Below are 22,403 nucleotides of genomic sequence, written 5' to 3' on the forward strand. Positions count from 1 at the left end.
TAATAATTGTTAAGTCTTCTTGACTGATTGATCCTCTAATCATTATGTAATAACCTTGCCTATCTTTTATTACTTTATTTAATTTAAAATCTATTATGTCTGTGATGAGAATTTCTGTTCCTGCTTTTTTTTGTGGTCCATTAGCCTGTATGATAGTATGTATGAACAAGCACCTCATCACAGACCCCTGCAAGCATCCACCCGGCTTTGACCTAGCACGTTATGATTGGGCCCTCCTCAATCGCTATCGAACAGGCCATGGCCAGTGCGCCGCAATGTTCCATCGCTGGGGAGCCAGAGACGACCCGAACTGCCCCTGCAGCTACAGACAGACTATGACCCACATAGTCAACAACTGCCACCTCTCCAGATTCAACGGAGGTCTCGAAACTTTACATCAGGCTCAACCTGATGCTGTTGACTGGCTACGGAAGAAGGGCAAACGCTAGAAGAAGAATAGTTTTCCATCCTTTGTTACACTACTAATCTACAGCACCTGGTAGCCATATTCTTTTCTTTTCTTCAATTTTATTTATAAAAAGGAAATTTTATTTATAAAAAGGAAACACTGACCAAACTCTTTTCTGATGTATGGAATGTAAAGATCTTCTCCCATTATGTGAGGGGTCTCTTGGTTTGGGTAGTGGTTTCTTTCTTTTCAGCCACCAGGTCCCGGATGCCAGCATGATGCCGACCAGACTTCCCTGGACTGAAGTCCCTATCAATGTGTCCTGGAGCTCCGCTTCCCCAGAGATCCACCCTACTAGGGAAAGAGAGAAGCAGACTGGGAGTATGGACTGACCAGTCAACATCCATGTTCAGTGAGGAAGCAATTACAGAAGCCAGACCTTCCACCTTCTGAAACCCACAATGACCCTGGGTCCATACTCCCAGAGAGATAGATAATGGGAAAGCTATCAGGGGAGGGGATGGGATATGGAGATTGGGTGGTGGGAATTGTGTGGAGTTGTACCCCTCCTATCCTACGGTTTTGTTAATGTCTCCTTTCTTAAATAAATAAAGAATATTAATAATAATTAATATACATTAAGGTTTTGTTAGTTCAGGGGGCATTTTCTATTTCCCCAAATCACACATAAAAATAAGTGTATCAATTATCTCTCTATGCTGGTTGGTGATTAAAAAAATGTGACCAATAGTAGGCTACAAGATTGTAAGATTACAGTGTGTAGTTTCACACCACACTCACCACCAAAGTTCTGTGTCCCCATGTACTGGCGAGCAACTTTTCCCTTAAACTAAACTTCTGGTTTCCATATACCAAATATACTATTTAGATAGACACAGAAAGGCAGAAGGAGGAAGAAAGAGACCACAGCACTGAAACTTCCATCAGTGCAGTAGTGGCTGGACTCAAACCTGGTCATGTACATGGCAAAACAGTGTACTATCCAAGTAAGCTATTTCACCAGCCCTCATACTCCATATTTTAAGCAGACACTTTAGTTTCAAGTTTCTGTCTTTTGCATATCCTAGAGTTTGCCTCTTAATTCACATAAATGTTCAATGCAAAGCTAGTAAAAATTACATAGTGCAATATTTCCATCCCTACTGCTCCCCAGGGCAGCAGTGATGCCAATTTACATATTTGACTTTGTTTTCACTTCCTTAAAACTGTCATAGGGGTATTTCCTTTCCTTTTTTTACCTGTTTGGTTATTCATTTAAAACATTATCTAATATTTGTCTCTGATAGAATGGATAATAGAATGAGTGTTCCCTCTGACCAGAGACCATACCTTTGTGAACTGGAGAGTATTTGCTAGTTGAATATGACATAATGGTGAGAAAACACCCTTGAATGGAAATGAAAATTGAAAGCCAGAAATACAATCTATCTTTGGTCATTGATTTTTCTTCTGCCACTAACAAATAATCTTCAGCTGCAAGGAAGGTGTCCACAGGAAATGACTATGAGTGACTCTAAGTGTTGGTATGATCACTGTCCCATAACCCACTGTTTAATTTGGTATTTGACCTTCTTATTTGGAAAGTCATAATCTATATGCCTTCTGAAAAATTCAGACACATACAATTTGAAAAGGAAATAGAAATATTCAGATTGAATTGTCTTTAACTGCTGGACCCATCTTCATCAACCATCCCTAGGGAGCCCAAGCACCAGAGATATGTTCACACATGCATAGAGGACTTCTGACCACTTAAAGTCTCACTAAGTCTTTCTGTGCCTCTGTCAAACACCAAGCCTGACTTTCCCCTCCACACTCACTATAGGAATAGCAATATGTTCTTTAGAAGTCTTTATAGTAACTTCTACTGATACTAAGAAATAAGAACTCCTTGTAAAAAATATCCAAGCTCTATAAAACAGAAAAAGCTCAAAGCTCAATTTTACTTCAGAAACTAGAAATTTTAGTGTAAAAATAAAACTTTTTGCTACTTGTCCTCTGCTTGGAGAAAATGTATAAGTAATTCTTTTAGAAGCTAAGTTTTTGGAGCATCTTCATCTCCATAGCTGACATGGAGGTAGTAGACAATAGCTGCTAGTCAATTTTACTCAATCAGAACTAGTTATCTTTGGTTATTTAAGGCCTTGTATAAAGTTTTGAAATTAATTAATTATATTGTAGAGAATCTCCTGGGAAGGAGGGCTTGAGTCTGCCTAAATAATACCTAGGAGGTATCTGAAGACGAAATGTAGATTTTCACGAACCCATTCGTTCTAGAATGTCTCCACCAAATATTATGACCTCTGAAACAATGCATTTATTACCCTGGACATAACATTTTCAATCAACCTTTATTTAACAAGGATGTATCATTTTGTTTAAGACAATTATGGTAGCAATTAAAAAACTGCTACAAATACTATCACACAGTGGTGCTGACTGTGATGATAACTTCTCATGTTTTGTGAGTAGCAGTGATACTATGATAAGATATATATATATATATACATTTGTTTTGTGAGTAGCAGTGATACTATGATAAGATATATATATACATTTGTTTTGTGAGTAGCAGTGATACTATGATAAGATATATTATATATATATATATGTATATATATATATTAACAATCCCCTCATAAGATCCTCGGGATCCCAAGTTGAGTCAAATAAATCTAAAGACCTATAGAGTTTTGTGTTCTTAGCTTTGTTTTTCTAATTTAAATGCCCTTGTGATTAAGTTTCTCTAAGTAAGACATAATTAATTTTGTTCTGAATATTATTTCATGAAGATTCTTTTTGCTTAAGACTAAAACCTGCTGCACTTGGTTAAGCTCACATAGTAAAAAGCAAAAGGATCTGAATTAAGCCCCCACTCCTCATCTGTAGGTCACAAGCAGCAAAGCAGGTCCTCAGGTGTCTTTCTTTCTCCCTATTTCCCCCCTCCCCTCTCGATTTCTCTCTGTCCTAATCAATAAAATGGAAAAAAATGGCTACCAGGAACAGTGGATTTTTAGTGTAGGCACCAAGCTCCTGGAGACAAAAAAAAAAAGACAAAAACCTGGCAGATACTATCTTGGCCTTCACAGAGACATCTGCTGTTTTGCATCTGACATAGTGTTCTTCTATATGCTACCAGCAATGGACACTCCAGACTTCTTTATCATTGAACACCCTAAGACTTCTTTATCATTGTACAACTTTGCTGTTCTCTGGTAACTGAGACTCCATCTTCCTAGTGACTAAATATTCTTACACAGGGACTTTGCCATCCCTTCCTTCCAACTTCACTTCTGCTGCTATAACCTCACTTAGATTGTCTACCCTCACATACCTGAATGCTTTAGTCTCTAAATCTCTGTGTTCCTCAGTTTTGTTTCCCAGTAGAAGTAGGTTTCTAGACCATGCCTGTCCACATGTAAATGAGTTATCAACTGTCAAATGCAGAGCAGAACCCAGATGGAATATAGCAATTCAGTGCAGCCTTCCCTCCCACCTCACTACATTTGTGTGTAACAACTAATTATTTTGCTGCTTCACCTGCAACATTCACTTTCACAGAAACAAGTTTTGTCCCATATCACATGGTAATGCCTTACGAAGTATTCATTCTCAACTAAAAACAATTAACTTTATATTATCACTGAAGTCACATTGGAATAAATAATAATAACTTAAAAGTGAGTCCTGGAGATGCTCAGTGATACAATATAGGACTTTCACGTGTGAGGTCCTGAGTTTGATACCTGACCCCATATCAGAGTGGTGCTGTTATTTTCTTTCTATTGCATTCTTGTCAAAGTAATGTATAAATAAGTCTTTAAAAGAGTGGACAGTTTGATATAGTCCCATTGGTTTATTTTTGTTTAGTCTTTCTTGCAACTGAGTCTGTATCATCAAAGATGCTCATGTAATTTATATGGGAAAGTGATCCACCAATATTTTCCTCTAAGTATTTGATAGTTTCTGATATACCGTCTACATCCTTGATCAATTTGGAATTTACTTTTGTTTTTGGTGATATGTGGTGTTCAGTTTCATTCCTCTGCATGTTTCAATCTAATTTTCCCAGCACCATTTATTTAAGAAACCCTCTATTTTCCATTTAATAGTTTGGCCCCTTTTATCAAAATGAGATGTCCATAGATGTGGGGGGTTTATTTATTTGTTTTAAATTCTGCTCCACTGATCTATTTTTGTATCTATTTTTGTTCCAGTAGCAGGCAGTTTTGATTATAGTGGCCTTATAATATAGCTTCAGACCTGGGACCATGTTGCTTCCAGTTATATTTATTTTTCTCAAGATTATTTTGTCAATTCTAGATGTTTTCTGATTCTAGATAAACGTTTGTTCTATTTTCTTAAAGAAAATTGGTGAGACCTTGATAGGTATCACACCCATCCTAAAAGATATGTGTACACCTATATTCATAGCAGCACAACTTGTAATAGCCAAAACCTGTAAACAACCCATGTGTCCAATAACAGATGAGTGACTCAGAAAGTTGTTATACTCAGAAAGTTGTTATACTCAGAAAGTTGTAACAACTTTCTGAGTCACTCATCTGTTATTGGACACATGGGTTGTTTACAGGTATATATATATTACTACATATATATATATATATATATATATATATATATATATATATATATATATATATATATATATTACTACACAGCTGTTAAGAGTAATGCACCTTCTCTGACCCATCTTGAATGGAGCTAGAAGGAATTACATTGAGATAAGTCACAAAGACAAAGATGAGTATGGGATGATCCCACTCATAAACAGAAGTTGAGAAAGAACACTAAACTACACTAAACTACACTCTTAGTCATCTTTGGATATCTTTGATTTGTTTAATATTTACAGAAAAGAGAGTGTCCAAGCAATGGAGATGTGTTCTACTTCCTTTTCTGGTAGCGTTACAAAACAGATTTTGAAAATAAGTTTCTATTCTTTGCTCACAGTTCACATCTGGTAACTGAGGAAACATCTTGTTTTCAAATAACTAAACTTGCTCCTCATGTTGTTGTGGTCTTTGCTGATCATCTTTGGTGAGTTCAGTAATTTAAGTTATAACTGCGGTGGAGGCTAGAAAAGGTCCTCAGCTACTGAAAGGTCTTAATGTTAATCAGATTTCAGGTAATAATACTTTATCTTATTGAAATGTCATCTTTTAGCATCTTTCAAAGACAGATGAATAACTGTGCACCTAGAAAATCAAACTCAGTGCATCTTGAATTTTAATGTTCAAGGAAGGTCACTTCATTATTTGCTGATCATAAACTTCTGTTTTGATAATTTAGATCTCATGGAACTATATATTCTCATTAATATTTTTTTCACAATGGTGCTTCTCAGTATTTCTCTGTGTACATTATTTATGCAGTTATCTATAAGATGGGTTCAGAAGAGACACTGAGGCCCTTGACAATGTTCCTGCATTTAATCATGGACTTTTAAGGAGATAAAGGATTGTTGAGAAACAGTTTTCTTTCTCCATATCCAGCAGATAATAAATCAGTGTTTGCATTTATTGTAGCATTAAAATAAAATATGAACAGAAGAACCAGTTCAGGTGGAATCAGCTCTTAGTTCTCTCACTGAGTGTAATTTCTGATGTATTCTTTGTGACTTGAGATGTTACCATATAGCCAGGAATACACTGAATGAAAAACATGGGTGTAAGGGCAGTTGGGAAGGGAGATCAGATAAAGAAATGAAGGTGAGAATAGCTAGAGATTGGATACTCTTAGAACTTGCTCCTGACATTAGCAGTTTGAATTATGACTGTACAGTGAATAAGGGATAGTTGACATTTGAACTGTTGGTGATAAGGAAATAAGGCATAGGAAGAAGAGAATGGAAGAAAGATGATTTTGAGCAGCCTAGCAGAGTAACATCTATTTCTACATTGTGAGGACAAATATTCTCAGCTAATCTCTGATCTTGATGCTTTTGATGAATTATCAGGTGAGCTAATCCCCATTTTTGTTTTTATTGTTCTTGATCTCTGGCTACTAGGAGATCAGAGATATATTCAATACATGCAGAAAAATTGCAGAGATATCTGAATAACACTATCTTAAATGTTCTGAGATTACACAGATTGCTTCTAGTACTCAGTGTGATCAGACTTCTCAAGCCTCAATCATTGGGTCCTTGTATAAACTTCAGGTGCAGAAAGAGCTGCAGACAAAGAAAGATAGTCCATCTGGAGAGAATTGCTCTTCTGGATACTGGGTCAACAACATGGGCATAATTTGAAAGTGACCCATAAAAATAGTAAGGGACTAAAAGAAAAGACAGAGCAGACCACTCTTCAATGGGAGGTAGCAATTTTAATAATCAAGGGAATTTTCACAGAGAATTATTTTCTTGATAACTGCAAGACAAGTGATTTAGCCTTCCTTGTCCTCAAATATTAAAGATTTATATAGATTTTATATAAGCTTAGTGACATGTACTGTTTAGAATAATCTTTATAGCACATTTTATTGGGTTGTTGGAAAATTCATGGTGCATTTTTCTTATGTATTTCTATGCAAAAATACATCATGACTTTTCTAATATGAGATATGTTGTTGGACAGTTTCTGGGATTGGAAAATTATGGGTTCAGAGATATTGAGGAGCTTCTAATTGCCCAGGCCAGTTACCAGGTCAACAGGTGGTGTGTTCTTTTGATTGTTATCCCCAGAAATGGCTCTAAAAATATATGATAAAAGAAAGGAAATGAAAAATTTAATAAGGAAAATTTTAAAAATTCTATACATAATCTCCACATGAACCAAGATAAAATATAAAGAAATGGAAGAGATGCAGTGTCATGTAAAATACACTGCAGAGAGAGAGAGTCAAGCACCTACCCATCAAGGGAAGGATGTTTTTTGGACTCTGAGTAGGTGTACTGTGGAAACAGAGTAGCTTTATTAGTGGGACAGCAATCAAAATCAAAATAGGAGGCCTGGGCCTGGGCCTGGGCCTGGCCAGGAGTATGACCCACCTCTAACTTTCACCCCATCCCACAAATAAGCCCTGAGATTGACTAAAGCCCTAAGATTGACTTCATGTCTGTGAGTTTGCTCTTCAATTCCCAATTCAATAGCATCTGTAGTCATGACTTCAGATACTTCCTTCCTACTCCTGATAACATTTCACCTGGGAATTTTTCTAGTTTTAGCATGGGAACTATAAAATGGCTTTAAAATTTACTTGGTTGTATGTCTCATGACTGAATTCTCATGGAATCCAATATTCATCTATGATGGAAGGTGAGGCTACACCTATACCATATTACTGTCTCAAGGGAACAGGCTAGATATCTGAGTTCAAAGGCAGCAAATCCAGTTTCTCCCCATCCCATGAATTCTTTCTCTTTCTCAGGAAAGCTGACACTCCTGGATCCTTCTCCCATCCCCATGAAGGTGACAGTGTATATCTGACATGCCAGAAAAGAAAGGGCCAGAACATAAAGATGATGAATTATTACAAGGATGGCAAAATGCTACTTTCTTCAAATGAAGTTTCAGTCTTCCTAATCCAAAGTGCAACTCTCAGTGACAGTGGCCAGTATTACTGTCTGGCTGATATAAAGGCTTGGTTTCAAAGAAAGAAACTTCAGCCACACTAAAACTGGAAATCCAAGGTAAAACTTTCACTCTGGTAAACAGGACTGGACGGGAGACTGGGAGTAGAACTTTCCTCACAGCAGCTAAGAACTGGGGTGCTTGTGGTCTGTTTATGCAAGGGAATAGGGGTAGATGTCTGGTTCTGAATGTACTATTTGCTGTTTGCTTTTCACCAGGTTTTTTTTTTTTTTTTCAGCAGTCACTCTAATCTCACCATTGTGATCTTTTCCGTAGAGCTGTTTCCATGTCCACTGTTGACAGTCAACCCCTCTCATCCCATTGAGGGGAACCAGTGATCTTGTGAGACTTGGCTGTCTTCACAGAAGTCACATGTCCAGCTCTAGTTCTGCTTCTTCAGAGACAGTAGCGTCCTGGAGTCAGGCTGGCTCAGCTCCCCAGAGTTTCAGATTCCCACATTGTGAAGGCAAGACTCTGGGTCTTAGTGGTGTCAGGCACAGACAGCAACTCACAGTGTCAGAAAGCAGAGCCTTCACTTACAGATTCATGTCCAAAGTAAGTGTTGATGTGACTGAGCATGGTAAAAGAAAAAAAAAAAAAAAAGAAATGCTATAATATTAGCTTGCGTTACGTGTGTATATGTGTGTGTGTGTGTGTGTGTGTGTGTGTGTGTGTGTGGCAGCTTTTATCCTTGTGGAAAGTAGGAATTGATCTAGAGAAAGTACAGATTGCTCTTGGCAAAAAGTAAGTAACTGGACTAGCCTCATTGTAATCCCCTTATTAATGTTCATCTATCAAATGAGTGATTATTATGTACTTTGGCAATTAGCAGTAGACTGGCCACATTAACATATATTTTAAGATTTATTCATTTATGATAGACACACAGAGAGAATCTCTGGCACATGTAATGTGAGGAATTGAACTCTAGACCTTGTGCTTGAGAGTTCAGATCTTAATTCACTATGTCACTTCTGGGGCCGATAGAATAGACACTTAAAAGGCAGTATATCTGTTTTCTAGTAGTTCTCCAAATCGCTGTGCATACTGGATTGCAAAAGAGCTATTTCTTGGTACCATATGTGCCATAATGATGCTTGTTCCCTCTCTCTACTTAACAAATAGTTGCTTTTAAAGAAGGCAGCATGGTTCTGTAGCACACAGCACTAAATTAAGCAACAGAAAAACCAGAAATCAAAGTTAGCTAGAGTGGTCAAAGGAAGGGTCAATATATTTTGTTCATTTTTTAAAACTGAGAATATTAGAGGTGGGCAGGTAGTAGTGCACTCACTTAAGTGCATACATTATAATGCACAAAAATACAAGTTTAAGCCCCTTGTCCTCACTTGCAAGAAGAAAGCTTCACAAGTGGTAAGCAGAGCTGTAGGTGTCTCTCTCTGTATCTTTCACTCCCTATCTTCCCCTCACATCTAAATTTCTCTATGTCTATGCAATAAAAAAGAGATAATGTTGGAGGTAATTTTATTATCACTGACCCTATTCATTCTGTGCAAAAGCTATCTGTTTACATAATGACTACTGTTCTCCAGTTGTTTCCTCACTCATGGAATGTGCAACCCATCATAAATTCTTTAATGGTCACTGTTCTATTCCCACAATTAATCAGGATTAGGATTAAGGCATCTGTATGTATCCATGTTCTTCCAGGGTTATTCAATGGGTTCCTTACTTTTGTATATTTATTATGGGTTATATATGCAACCTCTGAATTTTCACAGCGTGCATTTGCATGAATCCAGGTTGACCACTGGTCCCATAGCTTCTCAGAGTTAAAGTTCTTATATATTTATCTTCTTTCCATCCAGGTGTCCCTGTCTCTAATGTAAATTTACAGATTCAAGGCCTTGGTTTACAAGTGATTGAAGGAGAAAATATGGTCTTGCTCTGCTCAGTGTCTGAGGGCACAGGAAACATCACATTTTCCTGGCACAGAAAGGCCACTGGAACCAATCTAGGAGATAAGACCTAGCATTCCCTGTTAGCTGAGCTAGAGATTCTCTCTGTGAAGCAATCTGATACCAGTGAATACTATTGCAGAGCAGACAATGGCCATGACCCCACTCAGAGCATAGTGTTGAATATTTCTGTGCAAAGTGAGTTACACTCTCATTCATATCAGACAGAATCCCCAGAATCAAAAGAATAGCACCTACCATTTTTTATGAAGAAAGTCCAGGAAGTTCAGTGGTGTGAAAAAACAACTGCAGCTTCAGGAAGGTTTAGCCTTTCAAGTTAGACTTGATGTCATCTTTGTTATTGCTGTTTGTAATGGAAAGAAATAAGAAGAGGGTTAGATTGATATTAGAAAAAAATATTAAGATGAAAGTGGCAAAGAAATACATCTCCAGTCAGCACACCAGAATTATTATTTACCCAAATTCCTAAAGACATTGTTGAGAAAAATCCCCTTTCATTGTTCTTTTGGAAGTATGAGACTGGAAGACATAGAAAAATATTTGGTCTTTGCTGAGGTTCTAGTATGGAAGTATATGAGTCTACTATAGCATAGATGCTAATAGCTCCCTTTCATGTCACTTCCAGTGTCCCCACCTGTCCCCACCCTCAGGGGTCCTGGGGTCTAGACTGTGGTGGAAGGTGTGGTGGAGCTTCATTATGAGTCCCAGAGAGGCTCTCCTCCCATCTAGTAATGGTTTCATCATGAGGATGTCACTCTCAGGAGCAGCTCAGCCCCCTCTGGAGAAGGAGTGTCCTTCAACATCTCTCTGACTGCAGAACATTCTGGAAACTACTTCTGGGAAACTGACAATGGCCTGGAGGTTCAGCGCAGTGAGGTTGTTCCACTCTGTATCTCGGGTGAGTGAATGATTCTTGGATGCAAGTCATGTTAGAATCAATGACTCTGAAATATCTGACTTTACTTGTGCCTTATTGGGCTTTCAGAATATTGTGGTTTTCTAGGGGACATGTGCTATATGAAGGAGCTTGAAGATGGTGATTTCAGTGCCAGGCTTCTTCTGCCTTTTTCACAATATCCTGAAAAGTACACACAGTATTTAAATAACTATTATGAGTTTGTATTTGATATTCCTGCACAGTATTGATAGGGATTCTAGTGTCAAACCTTTGTGCTCTGGAGAACTGGTGTATTCCCTTAGGAACTGGTGCCTATAAAGGAGACATCAACACAGAATGCTTGGGGGAATGTCTGGTGTCTTTGGTTGCATTGCTGTTGCTCTGTCGTTTTATTGCTGGTCCCACAAGTTACCATGTTGGTATTTTTCTGTTGGTTTTCTTTACCATTTACTAGTATGCCCTCATATACTACTGATATAAATTAGATTTGCAAACTTCAACAGATTTTAGTGTCATGATTCTACAAGATTCCATACTTGTCACCACTGATAGCAATGTTGGCAAGTTATTAATTTCACAGTAAGTCATTTTCCCTTGGGTAGTCATTTGAAATTAAGTTGAAAATAAAACCATAAAAACATTCCTACGTGGATTTATTTTAATTAAAAAATTTAAATTATTAAATATCATAATTAATAATTTTAATAGGCATAATTCATTTGCAGTAGAATGAAGTGTGATAAGCTAGATTTAAAGGAATAAAAATAACTTATTATAATATGTTTATATGTTCATGTTTTTTATTATTTTTATTAGTACTTCAATCTTGATTTACAAAATTACATGTCAACAGGAGTATAATTCAACACCATCCCCACCACAAGTTCTTAATCCCAAATCCCTCCATTGCAAACCACTGCAGTTCTCGTAAGGTTGCAGACATCATCTCTACATCTTTTACATAATTGCCCCCCTTTTCTTCCAGCTGCATTCATTTTTTATTCTATTCCCATGGCAACTTTTCTTATACTTCATTTCTATCTAGAATCTCTTGTCTCATCACTGATTTGCTTTGTTGAGAGTGCAAATGGTTCTCTAGAACATCCTACATGAGTGTCCAGTTATTCTCTGTTTTCTTATTCACAAAATAAGAAAATAAGGGTACCTCAGCCATTTCTCATGGTTTATCTATAGTTCCAAAAGAGTAGTTTTTTAAATTTTTATTTTACCACAAAGAGTCCAAAGGAAAGTAAATCTCATGTGAACATGACTTTTAATACCTTGATTTAGGTATTTTTGTTATTTTCCTATTCATTAAAGTAAATAATATGGCTTTGCCCAGATGTGAGTGATGAAATTGCAACTAGAAAATATAAAATCCTTTACATGTATCTTAGTTCATCAGGCTACAATCAATCACAAACTAATTCTCAGTATCAGTGTTAAGAAAGAGAAATTTGGGGAGTCGGGCTGTAGCGCAGCGGGTTAAGCGCAGGTGGCGCAAAGCACAAGGACCGGCATAAGGATCCCGGTTCGAACCCCGGCTCCCCACCTGCAGGGGAGTCGCTTCACAGGCGGTGAAGCAGGTCTGCAGGTGTCTATCTTTCTCTCCCCCTATATTCCCCTCCTCTCTCCGTTTCTCTCTGTCCTATCCAACAACAATGACAACAACAATAATAACTACAACAATAAAACAACAAGGGCAACAAAAGGGAATAAATAAATAAAATAAAATATTTAAAAAAGAAAATCTTTTAAAAAAAAAGAGAAATTTAGTAATAAAGAAAAATGTAAAACCAAAGAACATTATGGCACCTGGTGAAGATGAGGCCCTGCCCAAATCCAGCCTTTCTGATCTTTCTCTCTCCATTGTACTGATCCATGCATCCAGCCATGTGGTCAGGCTTGCCCTGTCAAGCCAAGATGTGACAATCCAGATGTTTTCTATATCATTCAGCCTACATTTTCAATATGCAGATGCAGAGATTGGTTTAAATTGGTTTTGTGAATGTCTGATTTCCTGTATTATAGATAGTTCAGTTATAATCTTTTCCCTGATACCTTCTTTTTCCTTAAAATGTAGAGATGCAAATTAAAATCTTTCTTCCTAATATTTTTTCATTCTTCTCTGTTCCATTAAAGTGGTAGATAAATAGTCTTTTCCTCTTGTGAGATAATATTGGTTAAAGGATGATGATGATATGCAAAAGTATGGGATTAGCTTGAGGAATAGAACATTTCTTTTATTTTTACCAAACATAACCTACTTTCCCTAACTGGATTTCAGCCATCTCCCTCAACCAGAAGATGTGGAACCCAGAGTTCCTTCCCCTAAATATACCAGGTCTATTTCCTATAACCCAGAATGGACCTTCTATCCTAAGCAATAGTATGTAAGATAACAGGTACCCATCAGAAGACATTCCTGTGTTATCTCATTAGAATGTTAACATCTGCTCTCATAGACAAGGCATGTAACATGTAAATACATCTCTGACCAAGATTGTGGTTGAGGAAAAATAGCCAAGGTTCTTGTGCTAATTCTGTCAAATCCATCTCCAATCTTCTCCCCCACCCTTGCCCACATGTTATTGAGGGAATAATGGTTTATGATACAGTTCCTACACTGTGGAGAGTCTCTCTGTTTTGGTGATGATTCTTTTTTGCTGTGCAGAAAAGCTCCTTCCTTTTACTCATGAAATGGTGTTCTTTCTTTCTTTGTTTAAATTGATACTTGTTTCAAACTTCCTTCCTCCCTTTCTTCTTTTTTTTCCTTCTCCTCTTTCTCTCTCTCTCCCACCCTCTGCCCCCCCCCCCCTTGTCTTTCTTCTTTCTTTCTTTGTGTCCAGGCCCAGGGTTACCTCTGGGGCTCAGTGCTGCCATTTTTAATATACTGCTTCTGGTGGCAAATTTTTTTTTCAGTTTATTGGATAGAGACATAGAGAAATTGAAAGAGCTGGGAGAAAGACAAAGAGAGAAAGATAGACACCTGCAGACTTGTTTCACAGCTTATAAAGCACCCCCTCTTGCAGTTGGGAAGGCAGGGGTTCAAACCCAATTCCTTGTGTGGGTCCTTGAGTTTAGTACTATGTGTGCTTAACCAAGTCCACCTGACCCTTAAGCTGACAGTCTTATGAAGGAATGACAAAGTCATGTTGTAAAGAAATACATACAATAAGATAACAACAAAGTCAGACTTTATTTACCACAAAGACATAAACTGACATTTTAAATATGACTATGATTCATATTTTATTTTGTGTTTACCCTGAAACTGTATTGAGCTTCCTACAGCTAAAAAAATATTTTTGGGCATAGGAGATATTTCACTTGGGTAGTGTACTTCTTTGCTATTTATGTAACCCAAGTTTGAATTCCCACTCTACTCAGGGAAGCTTCAGTGTTGTGGCCTCTTTCACTTTCTCTATCTGTAAAAAAAATAATAATCTTTTTTATATTTGTCTCAACATTTCTTCTGATTGCATTGCATCTATACAGTACTTCTCCTCTTCATAAATTTTGCTGTTATCACATACAATTATTTTTTCCTTTCTGTTCTTTTTTCTTGTTCATGTGTTACTTTGTTCTTTTCTTTTGGAGCTTATTTTAACATTTGCTATAGTACATATTTAGTTAATTACTGTACGTCTGAGAAGGCCTTTATTTTACTTTCATATATTAATGACAATTTCATATGGTAAATATTCATGGATCACATTCATTATTTTTTACCACTTTGAATATATTCCACTCTCTCCTAGCCTGTAGAATTTCTGTTGATAAATTTGTTGAGAGCCTCCAGTTGCATCTATATGTCAATTTATTCTTTTTTTCTAGAAATTTGCATTTTTTAAATTTGTTCTTGACTTTTGATAATGGTATGATGATGCGTCTTATTGTTTGGATTCTGGAGCTTGGGTGTTATGTCTACTTTGAACATCATACAGATTTGAAAGTTTCCAAAAAATCTCAGCTATTATTTCCTTGGAAATGGTTTTCTGCTTCTTCCTCTATTTTTCTCTTTCTCGGAGTTCCTACACTCTTCTATTTACTTTCCCATTGTCTGATATATGAAGCAGGTCTGTAGGTTTCTTTCTCCCTCTCTAGCTTCCCCTCCTCTCTCAATTTCTCTCTGTCCTATCAAAAAAAAAAGTTGGCTGCAGGAGCAGTGGATTCATAGTGCAGGCACCAAGCCCCAGCAAGGACCCTGGAGGAAAAATAAAAATTAAAATAAAAAAATAAAATAGAGAGTATTTCACTCTAAAGATGCATCTAGAGATGTAGCTATGAGGGAAAGAGGGGAGAAGACACCACTCTGGTATTTGCAGTGCTTATGATTGAAATAGTAATGTCAGGGATAAAAGTCTGATGGCATTTCCCTAGTTATTCCTATTGACTTTGTTTGCAAACTAGCACAGCTTCTGTTATCACCAGCAGGTGGTACTGTGGCTACAGTGATGAGATTGCCTTTTATAATTATTATTTGGAGAATTAGTGGTTTAAGGTGTGGTGAAGAGGTCTGTGAGGTGGACAACTTAGCTGTAGATTGTATTATCTTTCTCACAGATCACCAATGCAGCTAATGGATCACAGTTATCTTCCCTGTATACTCAATAGTACATTCTCAGTTTCTGTCTGTAATTATTTTTACCCAAATTGTTCTCCATTTTTGGAGGTGGGCTTTTTTCAGACTGACTCCACTGGCCTTGGTTGCTACTTTTTATAAAGTTATTATGTTACTAGAACACTGCTCAATCCTGGCTTCTGGTGGTGCAGGGCACTGAATCTGGGAATCTGGGCCATTGAAGCCTCAGGAATGAGGCTACTTTATAGATGACTTTCTCCTTTGCCCCCAAAATGACTCCCCTACTTGATCTCTTTAAATAGTTTCCTACAAGTTCTAATTTGTCCTTGAGCTGCTCAACACTGTAGCTATGGTGATTGAAAAGCATTACAACACTAGTTCTGATATATCTCCCCTCCACTATCTTCTATTCATGTGTGCATTCACCTTTTGTAGCTGGTGTACTTTCTAAACTCAGATGTGGTCCAGTGAATTTTGTGGTATAGTCTTTCTTACATAGTCGTTTTATGGAAAAGGGATAGTTCACTAATTACTGTTTTACTATGTTTTTTAAAAATATGTTATTTATTATAATGAGAGAAAAGCAGAGGGGTGGGTGTAGACACCAATGCACTGCTAAACCCTGGTTTATGGTGGTGCTTGGTAATAAACTGAGACTTCCAAGCTTCAGACACAAAAGGTTTTGCATAAACATTATGATATTGGGAGAGCAAAATACAGCTGGTGCTATTCCCTATTTTTTGTTGTTTTATATAATTATTGTCTGTGTTGTGAAGTTGTAACTATATTTATGGTTTGTTTTAACTATAGTTGTAACTATATTTATGGTTTGTTTTGTTTATGGTTTGGCCCTTGTATCTCATTCTGTACGTAGTGCCAAATGGGATTAATAACAAAAGTTATTAAAAAGAATGAGATTAATAACAAAATTTATTAATCCTCATCTCAGGTAGGTCTGTGTAATAGGCTACTATTTTTTTTCAGATTATAGACTTCATTATGAAAGGAGGGTAGGGTAATGGTGCTATAGTTATCCTGCACTTCTACTAGGCAACTTTTCTCAGTCTCAAGTAGAATAAAATATTCTGTGGATTAACCAGGGACTAGAGTGATTTGTCCACACTGTACTTCCCCTTCTGTCACATGGTTTGTAGAAATATATCCACATCTCCCTGTCCTGGTTCCACTACCACCATAAACCCCTATCCACTCATCTTAGATGCACAGATACATGGCTATTCTTGTCATCCTGACATGATAACTAGAGATACTGTATTTGATTTGTAAATATTTTTGTGGTTGTAGCTGAGAGAGGAAGAATGATGCTAGACTCATATCCTGTCATTTTCATGACAAAATTCTCAAGACAACTTGTAATTGTATATATATCATGTGCATATATATGTAAAGTTATGTATATATGTATATAATGTGTGTATGTATGTAGAGTTATGTTATGTATATGTATAAAGTAACTTCCAGTTCATTCTCTTTGATGACTTTTTCAGTTTTTGAAGTAATATATATTCTGATAATATTTTGAGTATAGGAAGGCAATCTATAGGACAATAGAATATTTTCTTTCTTGGGAGTCGAGTAGTAGCACAGCGGGTTAAATGCAGGTGGCGCAAAGTGTAAGGACTGCATAGGGATCCTGGTTGCAGCCTTCAGCTTCCCACCTGCAAGAGAGTCGCTTCACAGGTGGTGAAGTAGGTCTGCAAGTGTCTTTCTCTCCCCCTCTCTGTCTTCCCCTCCTCCCTCCATTTCTCTCTGTCCTATGTAACAACGACAACATCATTAACTACAACAATAGAACAAGAAGGGCAACAAAAAGGACTAAATAAATAATTTTTTAAATGAATATTTTCTTTCTCATTTCCACTTTTTAAGAAGATTAATTTTATAATTTTTAAAGATTATTTACTATCTGTATTTATTGGTTAGAAACATTCAGAAATTGAGAGGAAAGGGGGAGATAGGAAGAGAGAAAGAGAGATACCTGCAGCCCTACTTCAACACTCATGAAGCTTTCTCCATGTGAGTGGGGACAGGAGGCTCAACCTAGGTTCTTGCATACTGTAACATGTGCACTCGACCAGATGCCACCAACTGGTCCCAGAGTATTATTATTTTTTACATTTAGTTCAAGGACCACTGGTTCATTGCTAAATAATTGTGGTTACAGTATCTAGTTCCTATTTTTAAGGGAAATTTTTCTAGTGTGTCATTACTATATGATTTATTTAAGTCCTTTCAGTGAAGTTTCAGAATCTCTAATTTTAGTAAGATTATTTTTTCAGGAACAACTTTTGCTTTTTGCTAGTGTCTTGTTAACACCTGTGGAGGTAGTAATAGAATGCTTTGAAAATATATTATCAGCATATGTAATATTAACAAATATTTCCAATCCTGATAAAATCTAGTTATATATTATTGTTAATGTACAATAGCACACTAATGAAGAAGTTTTCATTGGCATTTATGTGTGACATATACAGGATTTGTTAATATGCTTTTAAAGACATTCAGCTTCCTGGGGCGGCCAGAGAGGGGGGTGGGTGGGATGGGACACAGTCTTTTGGTGGTGGGAATGGTGTTTATGTGCTTTCCTATTAACGTGTAGTCATATAAACTGCTATTAAATTAATATGAGAGGGGAAAAATTGATCATATGTCTAAAACTCTTTAAAACACAGACTGAGTCTTTTTAATACATAGGCTGAATCTTTGATATGTTGACTCTCTCAAAAGCCTAGATGAGGGATAACAGAAGTAACTGGTGGCACCGCTATATACAAGATGCTGGATATTATACAGTAAACCCTAACAAAGGGACTTTTCAAAGTTAACCCAATTACCAAATAATGTGATAATAACAATAACTATCCATTGTCTTCCTGAACCCTAAGACAGCAGGAGCCTCAAATTTCCACTATAGCCTATATTTCCCCCAGTCCTGGAACCTTAGGGTGGAGCCCACTTTCCTGCATGCTTCTCCCAATTCATACCAAATAATATTGCATCCGAGGATCACAACCTAATCAATGCAATGAGTGCCACCCCAGCATGCTTCACTTCAGACTTCAGGAGTGGAATGACAACCCTTCAGCTTCATCACTCGGGTGAGACCTTTCCTTTCATAGTATTCTCTAATTCCATTCCAGGTGTTCCACTCCCAATAAAGTCCCCAAACCTAGATATAGACCAGGTCCCCTGAGATAGAGGATATGTTCACACATGTCCATAAACCAGGGAAAATATATACCTGAAAGCAGAAGTACACAAGAGTCTGCAGAGAGTACCCCCCAACACTTAATCTGCACTATTCCAGCCTTTAGGTTCATGATTGTTCAACAATTTGTTTGGCTTTGTATGTTAACTCTCTTTTCAGCCACCAGGTTCCAGATGCCAGCATGATGCCGACCAGACTTCCCTGGACTGAAGACCCCACCAATGTGTCCTAGAGCTTTGCTTCCTCAGAGACGCACCTTACTAGGGAAAGAGAGAGGCAGACTGGGAGTATGGATTGGCCAGTGAACGCCCATGTTCAGTGGGGAAGCAATTACAGAAGCCAGACCTTCCACCTTCTGCAACCCACAACAACCCTGGGTCCATACTCCCAGATAGGGATAGAGAATGGGAAAGCTATCAGGGGAGGGGATGGGATATGGAGATTGGGTGGTGGGAATTGTGTGGAGTTGTATCCCTCCTATCCTACGGTTTTGTTAATGTCTCCTTTCTTAAATAAAAATATATAATAAAAGGGTCCTGGGGAAGATGGCGCCCTGAGAAATCGCTAACAGCGAGTGCTCTGATAGCATCGTCGGCAACGGTAGGATTTTCTGCCTTTAGCAGGCCAGTCAATAAGGGGGGGGCACCAAAGAAGTGATTACAGTTCAATTTGGGTTAACAATTAGAACAAAGGTGACACGGACTAGCGGGGCGCCAGAATTCCCAGGCGGCGCCAGGCAAGGCGAGTGCGCCGGGCATTGTCCTCCGCCCGCCCGGGAAGGCGGCTCCTCCGACGGTTGCAGAGCGTGGCGGGCAGAGGACCTGGAGAGAGCACTTTAGCTCGGGGGCTTTCTCTTGGGAGTCGCCAGGGTCCACCGCGACCCTGAGGGTGGATCCAAAGACTTCTTGAGTATAGCTCTCATTGGATCAAAGGACTTGGAGCTAGATTTCATTTTTGAGAAATCCTTTAAAAAAGTCTGGAGGGCAGGGTTTCCCGGAAGATGGCGATTGAGAAGCGGCTAGCCTTTGAGCTCTGGACACAACTCGTGTAAACAATAGGATTTTCTGCCTCTAGCAGGCCAGCCAATAAGGGGCCACAACGGTCATACCAAGGATGTGTCTATAACTTAATTTGGGTTAAGAATTAGAGTAGGGGAAAAAATTCTTTTTTCTTCCTTTTAATTTTCAAGCATACATCCTTCCCGCCGCCCCCCCACCCCCCCGTAAGCAGTGCCTGGGACCAGCTACTAGCAGGATACCCCATACCACCAAACAGGGTTTTTTTTTTTGTTTTTTTTTTATTCACTGATACACATTTGGGAAGTTCCTCACACTGCTCTTTAATTACAACTCTTCTTCTTATCTTCTCCCTTTTCTTTCTCTTATCTCTCTCTATCTCTCTCTCTCTCTTTTTTTTTTTTTAATCTTGTCATACACTTCTTTCTTCTTTGCCTTTCTGAATTTGTGAATTACTTTGGGGAAGAAATCTGACCCAGAGTGGACTCTCTATGTGTCTATCTCTGCTCTAGTTCCCTTTACACTCTTGTTACCCCTAGAATATACACTGGATAGTAGATTTGCATAACTGTCTATTCTTGCTATCCTCTCTTCCTTTTCTCTTTCTTCACTGGGATTTGGTTACTATTTTTTCACGGACTGGAGAAATTGTTTGGCTAACTGGTAACGATTAAACTCCTTCAATACTTACTTCAGTTGCTACTGTTATTCCGGAGGTTGGTGAGTGCAATTGTCATAAAGGTATTTAGTACAGTGTTACTTGTGCTCAAAACACAACAACTGAGGAACAACAGAGCATTAAAAAAAAAAAGAGAGAGAAACACATAAATAAAAAAAAATGGGTAGATTAAAAACAAATAAAACTGCTACCCCAATGAATGAAGACAAGAGCCCAGAAGAAACCACAAATCAGTCAGAAGTAACCATAGATAAGAAAAGTATGCAAGCAATAATAAACTTATTAATCACAGAAATGAAAACAACATTGGAGGAAAGAAATGGCAGTATTAGGGAAACAACAGTTGAGACCCCCAAGGAAAATACTGATTATCTTGAGACAGAGAACTGAAAGCTGAAATAGCTGTAATGAAGAAAGAAGCTGAGGCAAGGGAAAGCAGACTAACAGAAGCAGAAAACAGAATTAGTCAGACAGAGGATGAGTTAGAGAAAACTAAGAAAGAGGTGAAAGAGCTTAAAAAGAGATTGAGAGACACTTAAAACAACAACAGAGACATATGGGATGATCTCAAAAGAAGTAACATTCGTATAATTGGCCTGCCAGAGGAAGAAAGAGAGGAAGGGGAAGCAAACATTCTAGAGGAAATAATACAAGAAAATTTCCCAGACCTGAATAACAGAAAGGATATCAAGGTGCAAGAGGCCCAGAGAGTACCAAACAGAATCAACCCAGACCTGAAAACACCAAGACACATCATAGTCACAATGAGAAGAAGTAAGGATAAAGAAAGGATCCTAAAGGCTGCAAGAGAGAAACAAAAAGTCACATACAGGGGAAAACCCATAAGACTTTCTGCAGATTTCTCCACTCAAACTCTAAAAGCCATAAGGGAGTGACAAGATATCTATCGAGCCCTGAGTGAAAAAGGGTTTCAACCAAGGATTATATATCCTGCTAGACTTTCATTCAAGCTAGATGGAGGGATCAAAACCTTCTTAGACAAACAACAGTTAAAGGAGGCAACTATCACCAAGCCGGCCCTGAAAGAGGTACTAAAAGACCTCTTATAAACAAGAACATCACTATAATACTTGTAATATATCAGAGTAAACAAATTGTTTTTTAGAACAATGGCACTACAATACATTAAATCCATAATATCAATAAATGTCAATGGCTTAAACTCACCCATCAAAAGGCACAGGGTGGGGGGATGGATCAGAAAACATAACCCAACCATATGCTGCTTGCAAGAATCCCATCTGTCACAACAAGATAAACACAGACTTAAAGTGAAAGGATGGAAAACTATCATACAGGCTAACGGTCCACAAAAAAGGGCAGGAACAGCCATTCTCATCTCAGACACGATAGATTTTAAATTAAATAAAGTAATAAAAGATAGGCAAGGACATTACATAATGATTAGAGGATCAATCAGCCAAGAAGACTTAACAATTATTAACATCTATGCACCCAACGAGGGACCATCTAAATACATTAAACACCTATTGAAAGAATTTCAAAAATACATCAATAGTAATACAATAATACTGGGAGACTTCAATACCCCACTCTCACACTTAGACAGATCAACAAAGCAGAGAACCAATAAAGATACAAGAGAATTGAATGAAGAGATTGACAGACTAGACCTCTTGGACATTTTCAGACTCCTCCACCCCAAAAAACTGGAATACACCTTCTTTTCAAATCCACACAGCACATACTCAAGGATAGACCACATGTTAGGCCACAAAGACAGCATCAATAAATTCAAGAGCATTGAAATCATCCCAAGTATCTTCTCAGACCACAGTGGAGTAAAACTAACTTTTAACAACAAACGGAAAATTATTAAAAGACATAGAATTTGGAAACTAAACAACATGCTCCTTAAGAACCACTGGGTCAGACACTCACTCAAACAGGAAATTCAAATGTTCCTGGAAACTAATGAAAATGAAGACACAACCTATCAAAATATTTGGGACACAGCTAAAGCAGTACTGAGAGGGAAACTTATAGCTA

At 37.8% G+C, this 22,403-nt stretch overlaps 1 protein-coding gene and 1 pseudogene across 1 annotated transcript in view; both read left to right on the forward strand.

Moving 5' to 3' along the window:
* LOC103128140 (Fc receptor-like protein 1) overlaps positions 1-1,019 on the forward strand; it is a 72,980-nt gene extending 71,961 nt beyond the window's left edge. Inside the window, exon 13 of the transcript XR_009552504.1 lies at positions 145-1,019. The gene's annotated coding sequence lies outside the window, so the exon portion shown is untranslated. The remainder of the gene's footprint in view (positions 1-144) is intronic.
* Positions 1,020-3,571: 2,552 nt separating this feature from the next.
* Positions 3,572-19,120, forward strand: LOC132541451 (Fc receptor-like protein 2; annotated as a pseudogene).
* The last annotated feature ends 3,283 nt before the right edge of the window (positions 19,121-22,403 follow it).

This window comes from Erinaceus europaeus, chromosome 11 (assembly GCF_950295315.1).
Source record: "Erinaceus europaeus chromosome 11, mEriEur2.1, whole genome shotgun sequence".
NCBI lineage: Eukaryota > Metazoa > Chordata > Mammalia > Eulipotyphla > Erinaceidae > Erinaceus > Erinaceus europaeus.